General features: G+C 41.2%; 2 protein-coding genes across 15 annotated transcripts in view; one reads left to right on the top strand and one right to left on the bottom strand.

The window, feature by feature from the left end:
* Positions 1-20,445, bottom strand: part of LOC140907638 (uncharacterized) — a 138,970-nt gene that overhangs the window by 15,416 nt on the left and 103,109 nt on the right. For 9 of the 14 annotated variants that reach the window (XR_013635410.1, XR_013635404.1, XR_013635407.1 and 6 more), the window contains 3 exons: positions 18,088-18,244; positions 9,156-9,180; positions 8,012-8,103 (listed from right to left, as the gene is read on the bottom strand). The exons of 3 other annotated variants lie outside the window; for them this stretch is intronic. The gene's annotated coding sequence lies outside the window, so the exon portion shown is untranslated. The remainder of the gene's footprint in view (positions 1-8,011; positions 8,104-9,155; positions 9,181-18,087; positions 18,245-20,445) is intronic. 2 more of the 14 variants (XR_013635397.1, XR_013635398.1) reach the window with 2 other exon arrangements.
* FZD1 (frizzled class receptor 1) overlaps positions 1-20,445 on the top strand; it is a 69,864-nt gene that overhangs the window by 19,083 nt on the left and 30,336 nt on the right. The gene's annotated exons all lie outside the window — the stretch shown is intronic.

Genomic DNA, 20,445 nt, shown 5'->3' with positions numbered 1-20,445 from the left:
TTGAAATTATTGGGAATTTTTCTTATTGATATCAATAGGTCCGAATTTCAACCCATACATTTTACCAGATTTCATTTAAACTATAAGCATAGTGGGCCTGAATCTGAGCTCATACTGGCTTCATGCCACTGACTTCACTAGAGTTACTCCTTGTCTACACCAGTATATGTGTAGGAAAAAACTCTTGAGTGCAGTGGACTGGACTAGATGACCTCTCGAGGTCTCTTCCAGTTCTATGATTCTATGTAAGATAAGAATCCATCCTATAATTTTGCTTTTAAAGGTAAATCCTGTCCTTCACACCAAACTTAAGTAGTCAGGAAAGAGCCTCATAACAGCTGACAGTAGAAGGAATCTTCCTTCCATGTTCCTAGTATACTCCAGCCTTGAGTCTGCAGTAGTAGTCCCACCACTCCTGCAGTCCAGCTAGACATGGGCAATGACGGGTGAATTACCACAGCCCGGCTCTGGCTTCTGGCTTGGCCAGGGGCATGGGGCCTCAAGGGGAAGAGGAGGAGGGGCAAGGCCACAGTTCTGGCACCAATGCCCCCCCACACTTCCGGTGCTGTTGCAGGGGCACCCGTGGGCTGGTACATTAATCCACCACTGCAAATATTTTTCAAGCGTTTTTGTGAAAAAAATATATTAAACCAGTGTATAGAGTGGACAACATTTTTGAACATTCAAAATTTCAACAAAACTTGTGAAATGCTTTGAAAAATTTTCATGAAGATTTTTCTACATTTTTCAACGAGTGCTAATGCTTACTATTTATTTCCCCTCTGCAGGTCCCCAGTTCAGCAAAGCACTTAAGCATCTATGTAGTATTAAGTGCATAAGTAGTCCCCTTAAAGTTCATAAGTACTTTGTTGAATCAGGGTCCCAAAGCTTTGCCTGTGAGCAAGATACTTAATTGTGGAGTGCTAAGAACCCTAAACTCCCACTGACTTCAAATAACTCCTGAACTTACACTCAGTGGAAGATGAGGGTGCTTGGTCCCTTGCACAACTGGCACAAGCCACAGCATTTTCAGTCAGGGTAGAGCATTTAAAGCTGCGGCCAGCTATGGACATGGACAGAAATATGTTCAACAACTGTGTATTTAATACAGAAAGGGCATTTTTTTTCAAGCCAAATATGAGTTTTTTACTTGAGGGAAAGTATTTTTTCCAGGCTTGACTCTTCTGGGAGACAGTAGTTGAGGTAAAAGCTCCCTATCATGGAGTAGGGGAAAGGCATCTAGAAAAAGAAGAGCTGACCTGGACAATTTCTGTTCCAGCAAAGCAGCTGTTGGAAAACAGTAAAACAAAACACTCAGAGCTGCTTTGCGGAAGCCATTTTAACACAATTTTTCTTCCATTTTTTAAAGGTGTTTTATGATCAAACATGTTGATTTCTTCTGCAGTCTGTAGGGTTCATTTTGTAAAAGCAGTTTGTGTGTCAGCCTCCAGCAACAGAATAACCTCCCCCACCCCCGCACACCTATCTAAATTTCTTTTTTCTTGAGGTAAAAATTATGAACAAGTATTGTAAGTGATAACTATATGAATATTTAATATTAGTGAGTGGAGTGTGGGAGAAGCCTGTTTGAAGGCGAGGTGGTATCATTCCGTTGGGTGTATTCATCAGGCAGTAAATACACGGGATAGAAACAAATGCATTTAACATAGGGCAACCTCATAAAACATCCATGGCTATAAACTGAGAAACTGATGAATGTCAACATGTCTTTGATATTTCTAGACACCTCATTTTATTAAATGTAGTGTAGGAGGAAACTGGTTTTCATTTACATTTGAAAATTTGTGTGGTTTGCTTAAGTGGGTCACTATTTTTTCCTCTTTATTGATAGTTATAGTCTTGTCTTTTACATTATAAAGTGAGCTTGAGCTATTCCTATTTATAGGGCTACATTTTAAATTTTGAGCACCAAAATTCATTATTTCTTTGAATAATGAAACCATGGAAGCAGCTTTTCCTATTTGGGATCTATACTCTCCAGTTCTCTAACTCTCAATGGAAGTTCTTCACCGGATTGGCATCACAGCATCTGCCATGGGCCGTTTATGACAAATATGGAATCAACATCATCTCAGCACGACAACCAAGTTCAGGATCTGTTTGAGCTGTATCCATTCCGTACTGCTGTATGGTTGTGAAACATGGACATTGGGCATAAAGTGGAACAACTTCATTCATAACACAGACATTTATGGTCGCTCCAGTCTACAGACTACTGGGGCCATTGTATGCAGCTGGTGTCTTACAGTTTTCAGATATGTCTCCAGAATGCTGCAGGACGTTCCAGCAAACTCTGTTCTCCGGGTGGCTTGCAACATCCAGGATAAAATTCCACCAACCAAGGGATGGAGATGGCACAGAGGCAGAACTCTTCTTACATGGGTGCATCAATTTTGTTCTGATGTTGACAGGTTGAAAGTCCAAGCCCTTGCAGCCGCACAGGAACAGACCAAATGGCAAACTATCACTGTCGCCGACTGTTGGGCTCAGTATTGAAGAAGAAAATTTAACTGAAATAGTGTGGACGAGTTCATTTGTGTATGCAGTAAGTTATTTGCATATTCACAATTGGCATTTGGGAGATCAAATTCTGATTTAGATGTAACGAGGAGCCCTTGTGGCACTTAGAGAGTAATAAATTTATTTGGGCATAAGCTTTCATGGGCGAAAACCCACTTCATCAGATGCATGGAGTGAAAAATACAGTAAGCAGTATATATATTATAGCACATGAAAAGATGGGAGTTGCCTTACCAAGTGGGGGGATCAGTGCTAACGAGGCCAATTCAATTAAGGTGGAAGTGGCCTATTCTCAACAGTTGACAAAAAGGGCTGAATATCAACAGAGGGAAAGTTACCTTTGTAGTGCTAACGAGGCCAATGCAATCACATGGACGTCTTCCATTCCCAACAGTTGACAAGAAGATGTGACTATCAGCAGAGGAAAAATTATTTTGTAGTGACCCATCCACTCCCAGTCTTTATTCAGGCCTAATTTGATGGTGTCCAGTTTGTAAATTAATTCCAGTTCTTCAGTTTCTCGTTGAAGTCTGTTTTTGAAGTTTTTTGTTGAAGAATTGCCACTTTTAAGTCTGTTATTGAGTGTCCAGGGAGACAGAAGTGCTCTCCTACTGGTTTTTGAATGTTACAATTCTTGACGTCTGATTTGTGTCCATTTATTCTTTTGCATAGAGACTGTCCTGTTTGGCCAGTGTACATGGCAAAGGGGCATTGCTGGCACATGATGGCATATATCACATTGATAGATGTGCAGGTGAATGAGCCCCTGATGGTGTAGCTGATGTGGTTAGGTCCTATGATGGTGTCCCTTGAATAGATATGCGGACAGAGTTGACAACGGGGTTTGTTGCAGGGATAGGTTCCTGGGTTAGTGTTTCTGTGGTGTGGTGTGTAGTTGCTGGTGAGTATTTGCTTCTGGTTGGGAGGCTGTCTGTAAGAGAGGACTGGCCTGTCTCCCAAGGTCTGCGAGAGTGAGGGATCATCCTTCAGGATAGGTTGTAGATCCTTGATGATACGCTGGAGAGGTTTTAGTTGGGGGCTGAAGGTGACAGCTAGTTACGTTCTGTTACTTTCTTTGTTGGGCCTGTCCTGTAGTAGGTGACTTCTGGGTACCCTTGTGGCTCTGTCAATCTGTTTCTTCAGGTATTGTAGTTTTAAGAATGCTTGATAGAGATCCTGTAGGTGTTTGTCTCTGTCAGAGGGATTGGAGCAAATGTGGTTGTATCTGAGAGCTTGGCTGTAGACAATGGATCGTGATGTGGTCTGGATGAAAGCTGGAGGCATGTAGTTAGGCAGAGCGGTCAGTAGGTTTCCGGTATAGGGTGGTGTTTATGTGACCGTCGCTTATTTGCATTGTAGTGTCCAGGAAGTGGATCTCTTGTGTTGACTGGTCGAGGCTGAGGTTGATGGTGGGGTGGAAATCCTCTGACCCCGAACTTGGTAAGGCAACTCCCATCTGTTCATGTGCTGTAATATATATACTGCTTACTGTATTTTCCACTCCATGCATGTGATGAAGTGGGTTTTAGCCCACAAAAGCTTATGCTCAAATAAATTTGTTAGTCTCTAAGGTGCCACAAGGACTTCTCGTTGTTTTTGCTGATACAGACTAACACGGCTACCACTCTGAAACCTGGTTTAGATGTGCAAATCCAGGTGTGGCAAATATACACTTTGCAGAAGTAACTTACGTGCCTCTGTGTGAAAATAAATATCCAAATTGGTATTGAGTGATTCATCTCCAAGATATAAATTTGAGCTCAGGATTAAGCTTGGGCCTTTCCCAATTATTGCATTGTTGTCAGGTTAGCCATTATTGCTAGACAAATCTGAAAACGTTTGCTGTATCATGTGATCTGCTCACTCCTAAAAACAAGCTGTGTGAAATGCCTTGCAAATAATTACAGTCATCAGTTTGGCTAACATGCTGTGTCTGAGTTTCAAATTGGGATGGGTGATCTCTGTTTTAGAGCCTGTGCAAATCAATTCAGGATATCATCATGATATTCAGCTGTTCATTAGATGCCAAATGGAATAATAAAAATAATACTTAGCAGTACTATACATTTTTACATAAACGAGTTTATCAACAACCGTGTTGTGTGACGGGGGGAACATTAGTGTTTAATTCCCTTGTCCTACAGATTGCTTATTGATGAAAATATTTTCTTTAAAGAAAAATTTCAGTCAGAGCTTGGCTGTGGAGCCCTTTCTCATGTTCGAGAGCACTTACTGACAGGAGTAGTCCCACTGAAGCTACTAATCCTACTGCCCTTCTGGCAGAGAAGGTCTGACAGCCTCCTTTGGGACAGAGACACTGCTGCTTGTCTGTGAAAAGCTCCTGCACATTCTTTCAGCTGAAACCCTCCCTCTAGCCTCTTGGAAAGGGGGGAGTAGCAGGAAAAAACTTTGAAGCATCTATGTGGGTGCCTCTGCATAAGCCTCTGTGAGCGAGTGGGTACAGACGTACATTAACAAGGGCAGAGAGATAATGGGTATCATGGCTGTGTGGGTGGAAGAAGACATGGAATATGTGGAAGGGGAGAGAAATAGCATGATGAGGGAGGCCTACTACGAAGTTTCACCTGGCTCCATCCAGCAATCACTATGGTAGGATGAGAGATTTTTATTTAAAACTGGGCATCTGACAATAAAAAACAGAACTTATTGAAATGGAATTATATGCCACTGACCCTAACAAGTTTAAAATTGAACTGGGAGCAGCTTAGTAAACTTATTCCACTCTACAGGTCTAGTTCTCATGTCTCTTCTGACTGCTCATCTTTGCCTTTGGTGTCATTGCATTGAGATTGCTGTGCCACACCACTTTCTCATTCACTGTGTAACCCTTCTGCCAGGTGGTTAATGACTGATAAACAGATCAGGTTCAATATACCTAAAGTCCCTCTTGACAAATAACTAAACTGACTTAAGCCACCATGCAGATACCTAGGAGAACTAAATGCATGCTCCCTTGGTGCCCTTAACAGGCAGAACTTCCCCATTCACAAGCACTCCAAGAGTGTGTACAACCAAGGAAATCTTTGTTGGGGGAAGCGAGCACAGTCATAAACTTGGGAAAACCCATCAACAGAATACATATGCAAATAGAATAACCTTCCCTCCCACCACCCAGTAACTTTGACAATAATCCATCTAATTCCCTTCCCACCTACCAGTAAGAATGTCCCATACGTAACAGCCTCTTGACCTCACCACCTTACCCATCCCCAAAACCCACTAATGGTTGGGATCAACAAGTAGCAGTAGCCCAAATATCTCTTTCCATGTCTGTCTCCAGTGCCAAGGGAACTGCTTGTGTGTTCCTGCCTGGTGGCATCACCACCTATCCCAGTTTAGTGATTCAGCTTCCTGAAGATGCTGAGTAGGAAGGGTCTCACCAGAGTTCACTTCTGCTGCTGTCCTTTACTTCATCTCTCTATCATCTCTGACTGTGAAGTCCTCTGTGCTGTCTACTGCAACAAAATCTTGGCTCTGCATCATCGCTCGCAGCAAAATCCTCAGTGTGTATTATTCCCCACAGGAGAGAAACCAAGAGCATTTAGGACTCTTGAGCAGAGTTCTGTCTCCTTGAAAATTCAGTATTGGCCACAAGATAAAAGCTCTTTTCCCTCTTTAGCTTCTCTGGGAGCCCACTACCCCCTAAAATCCAAGTTCATGTATAGTTATGATGACCAACCAAGTGTCGCTAGAGGAATTTGTGAGTAGGTAGCTAAAACAAATGAAATTTTGTATGGCAGCATGTTCCTCTTTTCACCAATAGAGGGAGCAGAAAGTTCTTTCCCCTTCTGGAGCTTCTAGCCATTAGGTTTTACATTGAGAGATGAGCAAAGTTTTTTGGATAAATCTTTTTTCTGCTGAAAAATACAGATTCAGGTTGACCAAAACATTTTGTGAATTCACTCAATTGTTTTGGTCAAAAAAAATCAAATGATTCATTTTGACATTTTTAAATGAAATGTTTTGATTTTTGAATTTGAAATTACTTTGTTTTGAATTTTACTTCCATCTTACTTCAAAAGGTTAAAAAACCCTCAAACTAAATTAAACTTATTGTTTATGGACAAATAAAATGTTTCCTTCAACCCAAAATGAAATCTTTTTGACTTTTTTGGTTGGCCAATTTTTTTAAATTTGTTTATTTCTGGTCAGCCTGAAATGAATTTGTTTTTTCAGTTTATTTCCTGTCTAGCTCATGAACTGAAATCAGTTATTTGCACACTTCTACTTACATCAGTATACCTAATAAGTTTTTTTCCTTCTGAAAATTCACATACATTTTGGACTACATGCAAGAGCACAAGGCAAGGACTATTCAAAAGAGGCATAGTAAGTCTAAACTAGCATGTTTTGGCTTCAAAATCCAAGTGTGAAGGATTGGAGGGCCTCCTTGTGGCCAGGCATGGAGTAGCATCTCCTTTTCCTGTTTACGCCCTGCCAGCAGGCACTCCTGGGCCTTCTCTTCCAGGGCTCACATTTAAGTCTTTTGGGGTAACAATGCCCAGACTCAAAGGAACAAAAACTCTTTCATCCTCCCCAGAATCAATCCTCTGCATTCTCTTTGCCCCTCTCCCAGGCACCTCAGAGTTCCTCCTCACTCTGTCACAGAACACTGCTGCCCAGGGCTTTCATCCTGGAGGGCCACCTCCTCCCAAGCCACTGAACCTCAGGGAGGTTTCCCTGGAGTCTCTCTTCTCCCAGGCCTGTTTTAGAAGTCTCCTCTCCCCACCTTGCGCTCTCCCTTCAGGGACAGTCCCAGACAATGAACACCTTCATGCAGGACCGTCTGTGGTTCCTTTCCCCTTTAGTCTGGGCCTTCCTCCAGAGCCCAGATTTCTTAACCATGGCCCTCCTTCAGTGCTTAACTCCCTTTTTCAAAGCCCTTACCCAGCCCTGCCCTCATTCCAGGGCCCACTGCCGTTCCCTTCCCTTATAGCCCAGCTTTCCAGACCTTTTTCCAATGCTTCCTCTCCCTCAAGGCCCAATTTCCCCCTGGGTCACCATTGCCTCCTGAAGCCCTCCCTTATAGTAGCCACCCATTCCTCTCCAGCTGGGTCTCATCCCAGCTTGAGCCTGGCCCCTCCAGCTATAATTGGATGCACTTCTTGATGTTATTGAGCTCCTCTTAATGCTTAAATGCTGTGTGTGTGTGTGTGGGGGGGAGACTGGGGGGATTCCACCCCAGCACACCAAGATATTTTTAAAATCTGGGGGACCTTCTTCTGAAAAAAAGAACACAAAAGTCTGCTTCTGTGGAAATGTGCTCCAAAACAAGAAGGTTGAGGGAAGGGATCCTCAGTCCCAATTATGTTTCAGGTTTTGGGCACCCATATAGCCACCCCACTGCTGGGAGTGTGATGGTGAGCTTCAGAGCTGCCCCACTACTCCCCTATGTGGGATTTTTACCAGGTGGACCCACTGGCCACTCCCTTGATTGTGGGTGACATACCTGCTCTCCTCCTCCCTGTTGATAGTTGCTGTGGCTGTCACATCAAAATGTGCAGAGAGATGAGGGGTCCTAGCATCGTATTTTGCTGCTTTCTATACCACAGTATGGAGGAAAACACATAGGGTGGGATTTGCAAAGTTGTCTAGGGAATTTGAAAACCCAATTCCCATTAAAATCTCAGAAATGGTTTCTGATCTCTGTCACACTGATGTCAAGCAGGAGCATTTAAAGGCATTGTGGTTGCCCCAGTGTGAAACTGGAGGTCAGAATTGGGCCCATAGATTCCATTTGGCTCTTCAATGACCATGCAAAAGCTCTCAGACTCTGGCCCTGTGTTTGTACGGAAATTTACCCTTGAGCTGCACGAATCCTACCTATTGCAAATATCGACTTCATTAAAACAGCATTTAAAAACTAACATTATTCATGGCTATTACCTCTGGAACCCTTTGAACAGGATAATAAATATCTTGTGAAATGTCATTGGCTGTTCTTGAATTTACCCTTGTAGCTGCACTATACATATTTAGAGATGATAGTTAATGAAACACTTTATTATAATATTCCTGGTTTAAGTCTATAATTAACCACTGATGTAGATAGAGTTAGGAATAAGCTAATTAACACATTTCAAAATGTTGTTATAACGATGAAATCTTCTGACATGGAAACTCCTGTTAGGCAATGTGAATGTCAAATATACATTGCTTAAAATTATGTAGCGTAAATCATATATTTCAGATCACTGTCACAGAGAGGATGGAAATCTATAAATCAAACCCAGAGTCATCAGAGTCTTAATTTTGAGCATGCAACTACTTGAGGGCAGTTGTGTTTGGAGACTGAATGCTTGTTTCCCTTTGGCTTTCAATATGTGAAAAGTAGGATTTTTTCCTCCTTCTGGCCATATATAGAAGCAGAGTTAAAATATGCCATGCTATGAACTTCCTTTGGGAGGACAGACTACCAGGCAGTGTTAGATAAATATTTTAAAGGAATTCCTCTCAGAAAGGGGATATGTGTTCTGGTTTTGTAGGAAAGGATGGAACTGCTAGTTAACACATAGGAATGGGAGTTGGGTGATCTGAATTCTATTCTTAGTTGTAATATAGATTTCCTATGTGACCTTTGACACATCACTTACCCTTTCTATGCTGCAGATTCCCCATCTGTAAAATAATAGTCGCAATGCTTAATTAGCTGTTTCGTTGCTTAATGTTTCTAAAGCTATTTACAAGCCTCTAATGAAAGATGCTACAAAAGTGAAAAATATTATATTGGTGCATATATTTTTATAATAAAGATATACATAATATTACTCTCACAATTACACTAAAATAACATTATGAATGTTCCAAGTCAAGTACTCAATATGCCAGAATTAAAGCTGCCTATGCAACCTACAGGGGTCCTACAGAAAGGTCTCCTTTATTACACAACCCTGACTGAGCCCCAGATAGGTCCAGCCTATGCACTGAATAAAGCCGGGTTCTGGGGGGAAATAGTATGTGATCCCATAATTAAAGCCTGTATCATAACACATATTCACAAGGAAGATGAATTAAGGTAACAAGGGCAAATGGACATGGAAAATTTCAGCCCAGATTATTAAAATTTGCAAAGTTGCGTAAACTGTGTCTGTTCAGTGTAGTGCAGTGTCGCCCTCTAGGGGGTAGCTGGAGCAACTAGAAGATGGAGTCTGTTACTGCCTTGGCTAGAATGGTAGGTCTTTTAGCTCATGTAGTAGAGACTCATGTATTAAGATCTAGAGGTCTTAAATACAGTTCCTGCTGCTGATGACCCACCTAAGGGCATTGACATTACAAGCAGAAGAAACTGTAAAGAGGCTCTTACAATGGGAAGTACTGGACAACTTTATTAATAGGCAGTGGTACCAGCCCTACCTAAAATAATATTATTACCTAAGTTTACTATGTTGAGTGTTCTGTTTCCCCTCTTACCAAATTACTAGAAGTTATCCCAACCCAGAAAGCAATGAGACTGAGACTTCATCAGAACTATGATGGGGTAAACTATTTGATTTGAATAATTAATGTGATGAATTTAGCCCCTTTCTCTGATCTAGAGCTATCTTGCTTTTTGCTTTAAATAATTTTACTGGCTTACGGCCTAGACATCACTCATGAAGTATTCCCTATGACTACTTCTCTGACTATTCACTATTCATAATTCCTTCTTTGTACTTTGTGATTGGCCTCTGTTCTAAAATGCATGGCACCAGATTTTCAAAATAGCTCACTATCCAAAATCAGGACCAGATTTTTCAAGAGTTCAGTTTCCATTTTTAGGCACCAAAACATGTGTCTTCACATTTCAAAAAGAACTACACGTATTGGGTGTATTATGGGTACTGAGCTCTTCTGAAAATCTGCTCCTTATTTAGGAATCTATATGGGAGCTGAGCTCTTTTGAATATCTGGCCCATGATGATGTCTCTGTTCCCTGAGTGGATGACTCCCAAGCCCACAAAGAGCTTTTTGAAGAGCCACTGGGGAATACATGTTTCCATGAATAGGCAGAACACTTTTCTCATTCAACAACTGTTTTTGCAAACAAAATTTCTCTTGCACGAATATTCAGAAGAAGAGGATAGAAGGGATCATGAATATTGACAATGCGAGTTTGCATCTTTTATTCAGCCAAATATTTGCAATCTGAGAATATAACGGGCCATGTCCTGGTTCCTGCTGTGCTTGGCGCTAGTTACGCCTAAATGTCCAACCTAAACCTCTCTTGGTGCAATTTAAGCCCATTGCTTCTTGTCCTATCCTCAGAGGTTAAGAAGAACAATTTTTCACCCTCCTTTTTTGTAACAACCTTTTATGTACTTGAAAACTGTTACCATGTCCCCCTCAGTCTTCTCTTCTCCAGACTTAAAAAAACCCAATTTTTTTCGAATCTTTCCTCATAGGTCATGTTTTCTAGACCTTTAGTCATTTTTGTTGCTCTCCTCTGGCCTTTCTCCAATTTGGTCACATCTTCTTGAAATGTGGTGCCCAGAACTGGACACAATAGTTCAGCTGAGACCTAATCAGCACTGAGTAGAGTGGAAAGCGGGGAGCCACCCTAAGTAAATATCCTGGGGCACGTTCTCAGGGTAGCTACTTCATCCTTCAACTCATGCTGCCACAGCTATTCTCTATTTTTAGTGTGAAAGCTCAATTATAGCTAGCACAAGTTTGTCTCCTCATGCTGGGAATCACACCCCCAGCTCAAAATGTAGACATACCTTTAGGGAATGGCTTATATCCTGAAGCATGAAGGGCCATTCGGCTTATAATTTTTTTGTCCTAACGTAACTATGGCTGTTTTCACTAACCATCAAAATGTCAAATCTTTATTTTGACTCCTGCTAAGCTCTTGGCCTGTAGACTAATCAGAAATGATTATTGAGTTTCTGCAGAGCAAAGGTCACTTTAAAATAGCAGAAATGGAATGCAGGGTCAGAGTAGAGAGGCTGACACATTTGGTGTGTAGGCAGGTGTGACCAGCACGGCGAGCTGTACACTTAAGCATTTTCTATGTCTTTTTGATTCGGAGCTTTGGTATCAAAGGTGCCATTTAATTAAACATAATCATCTTTTGTACTTCTCAGGTATGTTACAAACATTAATTACTTATGCCTCAGTACACCCCCGAGAAGTCGGGAAATTACCCCTCTTTCACAGGCATGGAAATGGAGGCACAGACAGGAGAAGGGACTTGCTTGAAGTCACACCAGAAGTCTGTGAGAGAACTGTACACAGAACCCAGAGCCGAGTCACAGTTCTGTACCTGACCATCCTGCCTGTTTGTTGTCACAGCAGTTTGTTGCACATGCAGGGAGGAAGACCCAGAGAGTCTTAACAGAACAAAAAGAAAATGTCCAGCTAAGAAAACTGATAGCACAATGAAAAGGAGTACTTGTGGCACTTTAGAGACTAACAAATTTATCTGAGCATAAGCTTTCGTGAGCCACAGCCCCCTTTCATCGGATACATTCAGTGGATGCATCCGATGAAGTGAGCTGTAGCTCACGAAAGCTTATGCTCAAATAAATTTGTTAGTCTCTAAGGTGCCACAAGTACTCCTTTTCTTTTTGTGAATACAGACTAACACGGCTGCTACTCTGAAACCTGTCATGATAGCACAATGAAGCTCATGATAATGCGCTCAATATCTTCTCCCTGTAGTTGTAGCTGGAGGATTGGGATCAGCAGCCTAAATCGAAATTACATAAAAATATCTCTAAAAAAACCAATATTTAGCATCCTGCCCAGAGGACCTTTCTCCTCATCTTTTCAGGGGTTTTCTGTCTGTGATCAACTCTTTTAAGCTGTTTTTGTCTCTGCCTTCAAATGCTGTCAGGTACCATTCTGAGGGTAAATTCAGTGGGTAGAACTCCTACTGACTTCAACGGCAGTTGCACCCACTTACACTGGGAGTGAATTTGGTCCTAACAGAATGATCCAGCTCTTATTATTCACTTAGGATGGGGCAGTAAACAAGTTGTGCCTGGGACACAAAGACCTAACACTGTTTTCTAGAGGTACCAACACTCGGCTTCACAGTAGAGTTGAGGTAAGGCCTGGGGAGACTTTTTAAAAAAATGTCATTGAGTCTATCACTGTTTATGAGCAACACAATACCATTGCCTCAGAGCAGCTAAACTAGAATAGAATATAGCAGGGCTGAATTTGTGTCAGCGCTTCCCAGGGCTGAGCTCTGGCACCTGTAGGCTTGGCAGTTATTAGTCGCAGCACCTCTGGGCTTGCGCATCCGTTATGAATGTAAAAAAATTGCTTGAGCCCTGGCACCTCTTTCATTACAAATTAAGCACTAGACTATAGTGATGGCTGGTTGTGGGAGGCTAGGTGTGTAATGAGCCAATGAACTGGTCTTTTATCTTTTGCCACCCAAGTTCAAATCCTGGCTCAGGTTACAATTAAAAATGAGTTTTTAGTTGAGCCATCCACCTTCCCGTCCCCAAACCACTGCTTGATTGGCAATGTGCACTAATCTTAAACAAATGCCTCTGCCTTTTTCTGGACCATACATGGGTTGTCAAGTTCCTTGTCAAAAGTGTAAATATTATTTCAACTGTTCATCTTTCACTTTTATTATAAAAGCTCTGGAGCCACCGCTCTATTGCCCATCCTTGGCATGCCCAACATTGATAGAGAAAAATCTAAGTTTATTTGCTTTTTGAAAGGCTCAGTTACCTTTCCTGCACTTTAGAGTTGCAAATACTGCACTAGCCAGCAAGAGCTTGGATACATAAAGTGAGGGCTTTAAAAAAATCTCATAAAAAACTGAATTACCCATCTTTATCCAGTTTTCTCAGGAAATCTCTGCAAAGCCTTTTGTAACTGAAAATGTATTATGGCTTTTTCAAGGCACTATGGGAAACAATTTCACATATTTTTTTAGATAGAAAAAAATCACCTTGTGAAATGCCAGTTTTCAAAATGAGGACTGTGTGACTAGTCCTCTGAAATGTATAAGCAGAACTTGTTTTTAATATTTTACCCATAATTCCATAACTATTCACGTCCTTTTTAATGATGATGTAACATTACTCCAGAGCTCATTAAAGAAAGTGCAATTCACTAGAAATACTCACAGTACAAAGGGTTTGAGGAACTGACTTTATAGACAGGCTCTGATTCTTCACTACCTTGTGTCATCACTTATGCCAGTGAAAAGTGGGTGTAAAATGCTGCAGAACCAAAATGGTAGCATTGTACAACTATTTGGCACTCTCACTGCACAGGTATAAAGGACTGTGCAAGGTAAAGGAGAATCTGGACCATACCGTATTGTCCAGACATCAAAACATCAAATTGCAATCAACACTGAGGTAACCAAAGTATAAACGGTTATTGAAAGAAACAGAAACTATACTATGCTGTCATTATTATAGACGGTGTTGTATTCTCTTGGTAATGAGCTTGGATAGTGATTCTGAAGCAATGGCTCATGGCCCAGCAGCTAATTTTGTATTGGGCATCAAGCCTTAAGATGACAATGACTTTCAGTCACTGCTAACTTGAGCTGGATTTGACCCGGTCAATTAGAGGTGAAAGACACTGCATTTTCTTTTAGTCCTCATGCCATTTACTAATGGATATTCTATTTTATTCTGTTTAAGTTCTTATGCTACATGCATCAGTGTGACATCTGAATGCCTTTCAATAGCTCAGTAAGTAATGTGACTAGCATCTGTCATATGTGGTTTTTCTCTTCTCTCCCTCTTCTTTTGGGGGGTAATTGCATGTGGAAATGTTTTGTTTGTATTTTTGGCATTGATGTATGATGTGCTGTTTTTGGTTTTTATTAGAGAAGGCCAGCTCTTTTCAGGGTGCTTCATTTGTCCAAACTTTTCTTCGATGGACATTTGAGCAGTGTCAATGAGTGAGCAAGAAAGCTCCCTCTTGAATTTTTCTTCCGCGCTTCCCATCAGCTCATCTCTGCCCTTGTAACCAAACTTCTTCCAATGAATTCGAGTTTCCTTGAAGACAGGCTCGACTACTAAATTTTCTGCCATTTCTTTGACAGCAGTGATGGCATCCTCAAATCCTTTGTCTGTGTAGGCCACAACAAAATCAAGGCAGCTTCTCATCAAAGTAGTAGTGGTTGCAAAGTCCGGCGACTGATTTGAATTTGCTTATAACGTTTACTTGGAACAGGATTTTATGCCAAACTTCAAATGAGACCAGAAATTTGAAGTCAGTGATTTGGTTTGACAGGCTTTGCACCTCGTGTCAGATTCTGGCCTTGGCTTTACTCAACTGTGCCAGTTTCATCAGGGCGTCAGAAACCTCAGTCACTTGTTATCTCACTGGCTTTACGCTGTCAATGTGGCACTCCCAGTGACTGTCACTCAGTGACTTCTTGGTCAGATTTGAAACACAGTCTGTGAGGATCTTCTTCCTGATAATTAATGCTGAAAACAGGACATATATCCTTTGTAGTACTCTGAAGAGAGATACTGAATCTAAAGAAGATGATGCTGCATCTGACACAACCAGGCTGAGGGAATGGCAGCCACAAGGCATGAAGAAAGCTCTTGGATTCAGCACAAGGATCCTTGCCTAGATGCCATGGTTTCTTCCCTTCATGTTTACACCTTTGTCATAGCCTTAGCTGTGGCAGTCCTGAAGCTTCGTTTTACTCTCATTCAAACTGTTCATAAACATTTCTGTTAGGTCTTTTCCAGTAGAGTCGTCCACAGACCAGAAACACATGAAGTGTTCCTGGGATACAGCCATCCTTGTCGTCAACAAATTTTACTGTAAATGTCATATTTTAACTGTGACTAATGTTGGGAGTGCAGTCCAGTATTATGGCGTAATACTTCGCTTTGCTGAGCTGCATCATTATGTTATCAAGCACCTTCCTTACCATAAGGTCAATCAATTCATTTTGAATTGTTTTGCTGCAGTAATGGTCCATAGCTTCTTTATGAACTACTCAACGTAGGTGCTCTTATATGACATCATCATATTTCCCAAGGAGCACTACCAAACCGAGGAAATTACTGTTATGTTCAGTTAACAACTTATCCAATGAACCCTGGAAAGCCAAATTATTCTTTGCAAGGAAGAGGGTCAGATGCTCAAGCACTTTCCTCCAATGCTGGGTTTCTACATTAAGAATGTGCTGGTTTTCTACATCTGTGCATTTATTCAGCTTGAGCCTGGACTCAACCTCCATTCATTTGGAGTAGACCGTAAAACAGTCAGGTGAATTTTCATGTTGCTTCAGAGCATCAGCTAAGTTATGCCAGTAATTGTACCCGGCAAGTGCAGGCAACAATTTGGCATTCTTGACAAATATTCTGCAACAAAAACAGAACACTTTGTCAGTTGATTTTGAGTAAACTAGCCAATGTTGATTCAGTTTCTCACCATTCTCTACCACTCTTTCGCAGTGTGACTTTGAGGAGTGGCTCTTCTGCTCATTTACTGGAAACTTTCTAACCTCGATTTTGCCCAGCCCATTCAAAATTTTCCGATCAATATTGTCAGAGTTTAGGATGGCCGGCCATAAAGCGGGATCTGATATATCAATTTGTGGTGTGCAATTTTTCTCACTGCTGTTTCTGTCATCATGCAAGGCTGATTCTTCTTTATTGTTTCTCTCCTTTTCATGTAAACCAGATTTTTCTTTGTCATTACTCGCCTTTTCTTGTGAGCCACATTCTTCTTTATCATCACTCTCCTTTATGCTGCCAGGAAAACTGGACAATTCTCAATCGCTTTCCTCACATTTCCATTCCTTATCTTCAGGTAAATTTGCTAATTCCTTAGTAACAGGACTTCCATCATTTATGCTTCTCTCCTCAATTTCTTCTGCACTGGGATGATCACTACTGCCTAAAGCCCAGTCTATGTTGTTCTGTTTCAGATATTTTCCCACCAAATTTGCCCCTTGCTGCAAACTAGATTGCAGTTGAGCTTTTTGCTTCCTATACTGAGCTCCTGAAGGCTTTTTTGGACTTTTATTTTCTATTGGGGAAAACAGTATTAGGGAGAGCAAAAGTCTATGTTCCTCAATCTTAGAAAGTGATCAAACAGCATGTGTTAAGCATGGCAACAGAAGTAACAGTATTTCTTTTATATTTTTACATTGATATGGGTTTAATAGATATCGCTAGCATCTCATTAAATATATCCTTTATTAATTGCTACTTACACTCTTCAAGTCTTAAAATACAAGGACACTTTCATGATTACACAATAAAGTAAGGTTCACAATATCACAGTTGGGATCTCACTTCACTTCACTTCACTTCCTTCACTTCATTCTTATATCTCACTGACTGAATGGCGATACCCCACCCCTTATATACCCACAAGGGCATGACTGACAACATTTTAGGAGGTTCAAGGAAAATGTAGTTCTCAAAGTCTGGAAGGTTCCATGAGATTCTACAAAGGTCCAGAACATTCTAGGAGGTTAGTGAAAAATGAATCCACATACGGAATACCTGAAACATTTTATTTCAAACATTCTATTTTCCTTTTAGTTGCTAACAACAAAAACAGCACCCTGAGCCCGGTGCCTCCCAAGCCCAGCACCCTAGACAGTCGCCTGGGACACCTGCCCCTAAATCCGACCCTGTAAATACACACATTCCCCATGTACATATTTCAGCCTAACTATTAATATCCCATGAAAGGATTGGCCAAAACTCTGTCCTGTTACACTGAACACCCATGCAACCTTACAAGTTTAACTGAGGGTAGAATTTGGCCCTGTCTATTTGTTCTTTATTGTCATCATGTATTACATCAATGTGGAATTACTGGATGATGCCATTCAATTGGACCATGGTTAAATATAGGCCCATTTAAAAAAATGTATTCAGTTCTTTAAAAAGAGATTAGTGAGTTTTATCTTCTGAATAAATTCATATACAACGGGTATAATTCCAAGATATCCCTTCCTGGGCTTAATTCATTGGTGGGGTAAGAGGGCATCCAAAGGATGGGAAGGCCATTTACACCTTGAGTCCATCTTCTGTTATCTATGCAATTATGCAAAATGCATATAAATTGAGAGACATGGCTTCTGAGGAGGGTAATTAGATATAAAGCCAATAGGGGTCTGTGCCCAGCTGAAAGTGGGCATGGTTTATACAGAAGAGGTGTACATCTATCTTGTGGATGAAACATGTAACAATCCTTTAAGATAAAGCAGCGTCAAACAAGACAAAAATAGGTGCACCAGTGTAACAAGTGATGTACTATTATGTATCAGTGATTTCTGGGGGGTTTATTTGTTAATTATATTTGCCAGAATGTGTTATATAAAATGTAAACATGTATCTCTCAGGCTAGATAACTTGTTTCAGGTTAAGGAAAATAGCAAAAGAGGGAAAGAAAAATAAGTTTCTGACCTGATAAAGAGAAACTTAACAACCAGACTCACTTTAACATTCTGCATCTAAACTGAAACACAAAGCCACAGCTACCCCAGCAGCAGGAAAAGCAACTCTTCACCATTGAAAGGTTCAATAACAGAAAACAGAATGATGGCAACTCTTTACAGTTCCATACATAGCTACTTACCCCCTACCATGCAGCTGGGCTTCTTTTTTACATTGCCTTTCCTAGATGGCCTCCTTTGGGCTCTGCTTTCTCCTTGTGCTTCACTAAGACCTTGTTTGCTGTCTGTTCAACAACTGCCAATCCTTTGTCCTTCATCAAGACCTCACTTGCTTTATATCTGTGGGGAGCAGTTGATGCAGTTATCTCCCACAGCATATACAACTCTAGTAGCCTGCAGCATGTGTGGTTGTATTTGAATTCCTGGATAAACTGCATAGGCCCATGAACTGACATGTAAGTAGGATTACAGGCTGCTGGGCCTGTCTCCCTGGATCAGGAAGGACTGAACCACTGAACCCAGAGTCTGAATCGGGCCCTTTCCTCAGGGTACAGTTTCTTAATTAAAAACAAAAAAACCCAAACCTCTCAACAAAGCTATTCCCTTAGCCACAGCCTTGTACTTAAGTATTTTAAAGTACAGACTTGTACGTAAGTACTTTAAATATTCTGTAATCAGAACTTGTGCTCAAGTACCTTTTAAAGAACAAGTAACTTTTTAAAAATCTGCAAGTCCTTTTTCAAAATAGTTTTTTGAAACCATCACATCCCTCCCAACTGTCCCAGATTATGGTTTGCTCCCAGAACCCACTGTCCTGGCTTCAGAGTTCCAGGCCCTGAGTTCTGGCTGCCAGGGCTTTTCTGTGTTTTATTGATTGGTCAATAATTTGAAGGAGGGACTTTGAAGATGGTTCATGCATATTTTGACCTTTGATGCAACTGTGAATAACAGAAGTACAAAGTCATTTGTTGCAGCTTCTGCATCACACCCATTTTTTTAAGTTGCACTGGCAGCAGAATCAGGATCAGAGAAAATTTGGACAGGAACTTTTTTTTTTTAAAACAAGATCTGGTTTGTTGTGACAACCTACTGAAGCATATAGATCAACCTACAACATCCAAAGCTGCCACTAATTTCTATGGCTTTGATAACCAGAAGGCATCTGCAGATGATGTAGGTAAGTCATTGGGATGCAACTCCTCCATGATCCATCGCATGAACTGAATCAACTGCAAAGATAGCCAGCAGTTGTTAGGTTATTCCTCATATGTAACAGCACACTGCCAAGCTCTGCTCGCATAGAAATACTATTCAGTAGTGATTCCGACACAAAGGAACCATCTTGAGGATGAAATGTTTGAGATTATGCTGCTGAAGAAAAATGCCCCTTTCATGTTATGATATGTTGTCTGTACATAATTTTGTGTATATGTTTATATATGTGAGAAAGGAAATTTTTTAATTTGTTTACATTTATAAGCAATTGTTTTTTATTGTTATTCAGTGCTTATTTGTGTATATGAATAAAATTTCATAGTTGTTATTTTTCTTTCTCTTCCACTGCATGCTTGTATTATTTAGATAGTTGTCCATGTATTGCCCTGACAATTGCAGGGTTTATGGAAGTTGAAAATACTTGTATTTGTGCTCTTACTTATAAATACATAAGCACTATTTCCACAGGATACTTGTATGTGTACTTATAAGTACTTCTGTAATGGTGTACTTGGCACTTTTGAAGTCCTTTTTATCAGTACTTACAGCAATGCTGCTCGGCCAACAGGAGCTGCAGGAGGCCAGAGACCTTTCATGCTGCATCTGTCTAGGTATGTGTATACTGCAATTAGACACCTATGGCTGGCCCCTGCCAGCTGACACAGGCTCTCAAGGCTGTTTAATTGTAGCCTAGATGTTAGGCTCCGACTGGAGCCCAGGTTCTATGACCCAGTGAGGGGGAGGGGCTGAGAGCTCAGGCTGCAGCCCAATCCTTAACATCTACACTGCAATCAAACAGCCCCGTGAGCCTGAGTCAGCTGGCATGGGCCAGCATGGGTGTCTGACTGCAGTGTAGACATACAGTGTCTGCTCCAGCATCACACACAAAAGCCAGCCTTGCTCCTGTAGCTCTCCTCCAAGTGAGCTCTCTCAGCCACTTGCCAGCTGGTCCTAGGCCACCTGGTTGCCAAAAGGGCAGATCACCCTGTTAGAGAGATGGACACACAGTGCCTTTTCCTCTCCTCTAGGCAGTAGATAATGCCTATGTTATTTTGTGGGCATGCCCCTTGCTACCACAGAGAGCAACAAGTCTCTGCTTGCATTCAGACCTGTCAATCACACAATGTACAGAACGGAGGTGATCTATAGCCCCCAACTAAGGTTGAGGCCCCATTCTGCTAGGCTGTCCCCAAACACTGTACAAAAAAAATGTGGTTTCTGCCCTTGCGAGCTTACAGAATAAGTACACCACATGAGACAACAGATGAATACAACAAATAGACAGGAAGCGCAAAGTAAATGCAAGGTAATTACTTGTGAAACGA

Source organism: Lepidochelys kempii, chromosome 2 (genome assembly GCF_965140285.1).
Source record: "Lepidochelys kempii isolate rLepKem1 chromosome 2, rLepKem1.hap1, whole genome shotgun sequence".
NCBI lineage: Eukaryota > Metazoa > Chordata > Testudines > Cheloniidae > Lepidochelys > Lepidochelys kempii.
The sequence above is the reverse complement of the archived record's forward strand: the minus strand, read 5'-3'. Positions and strand labels throughout refer to the sequence as shown.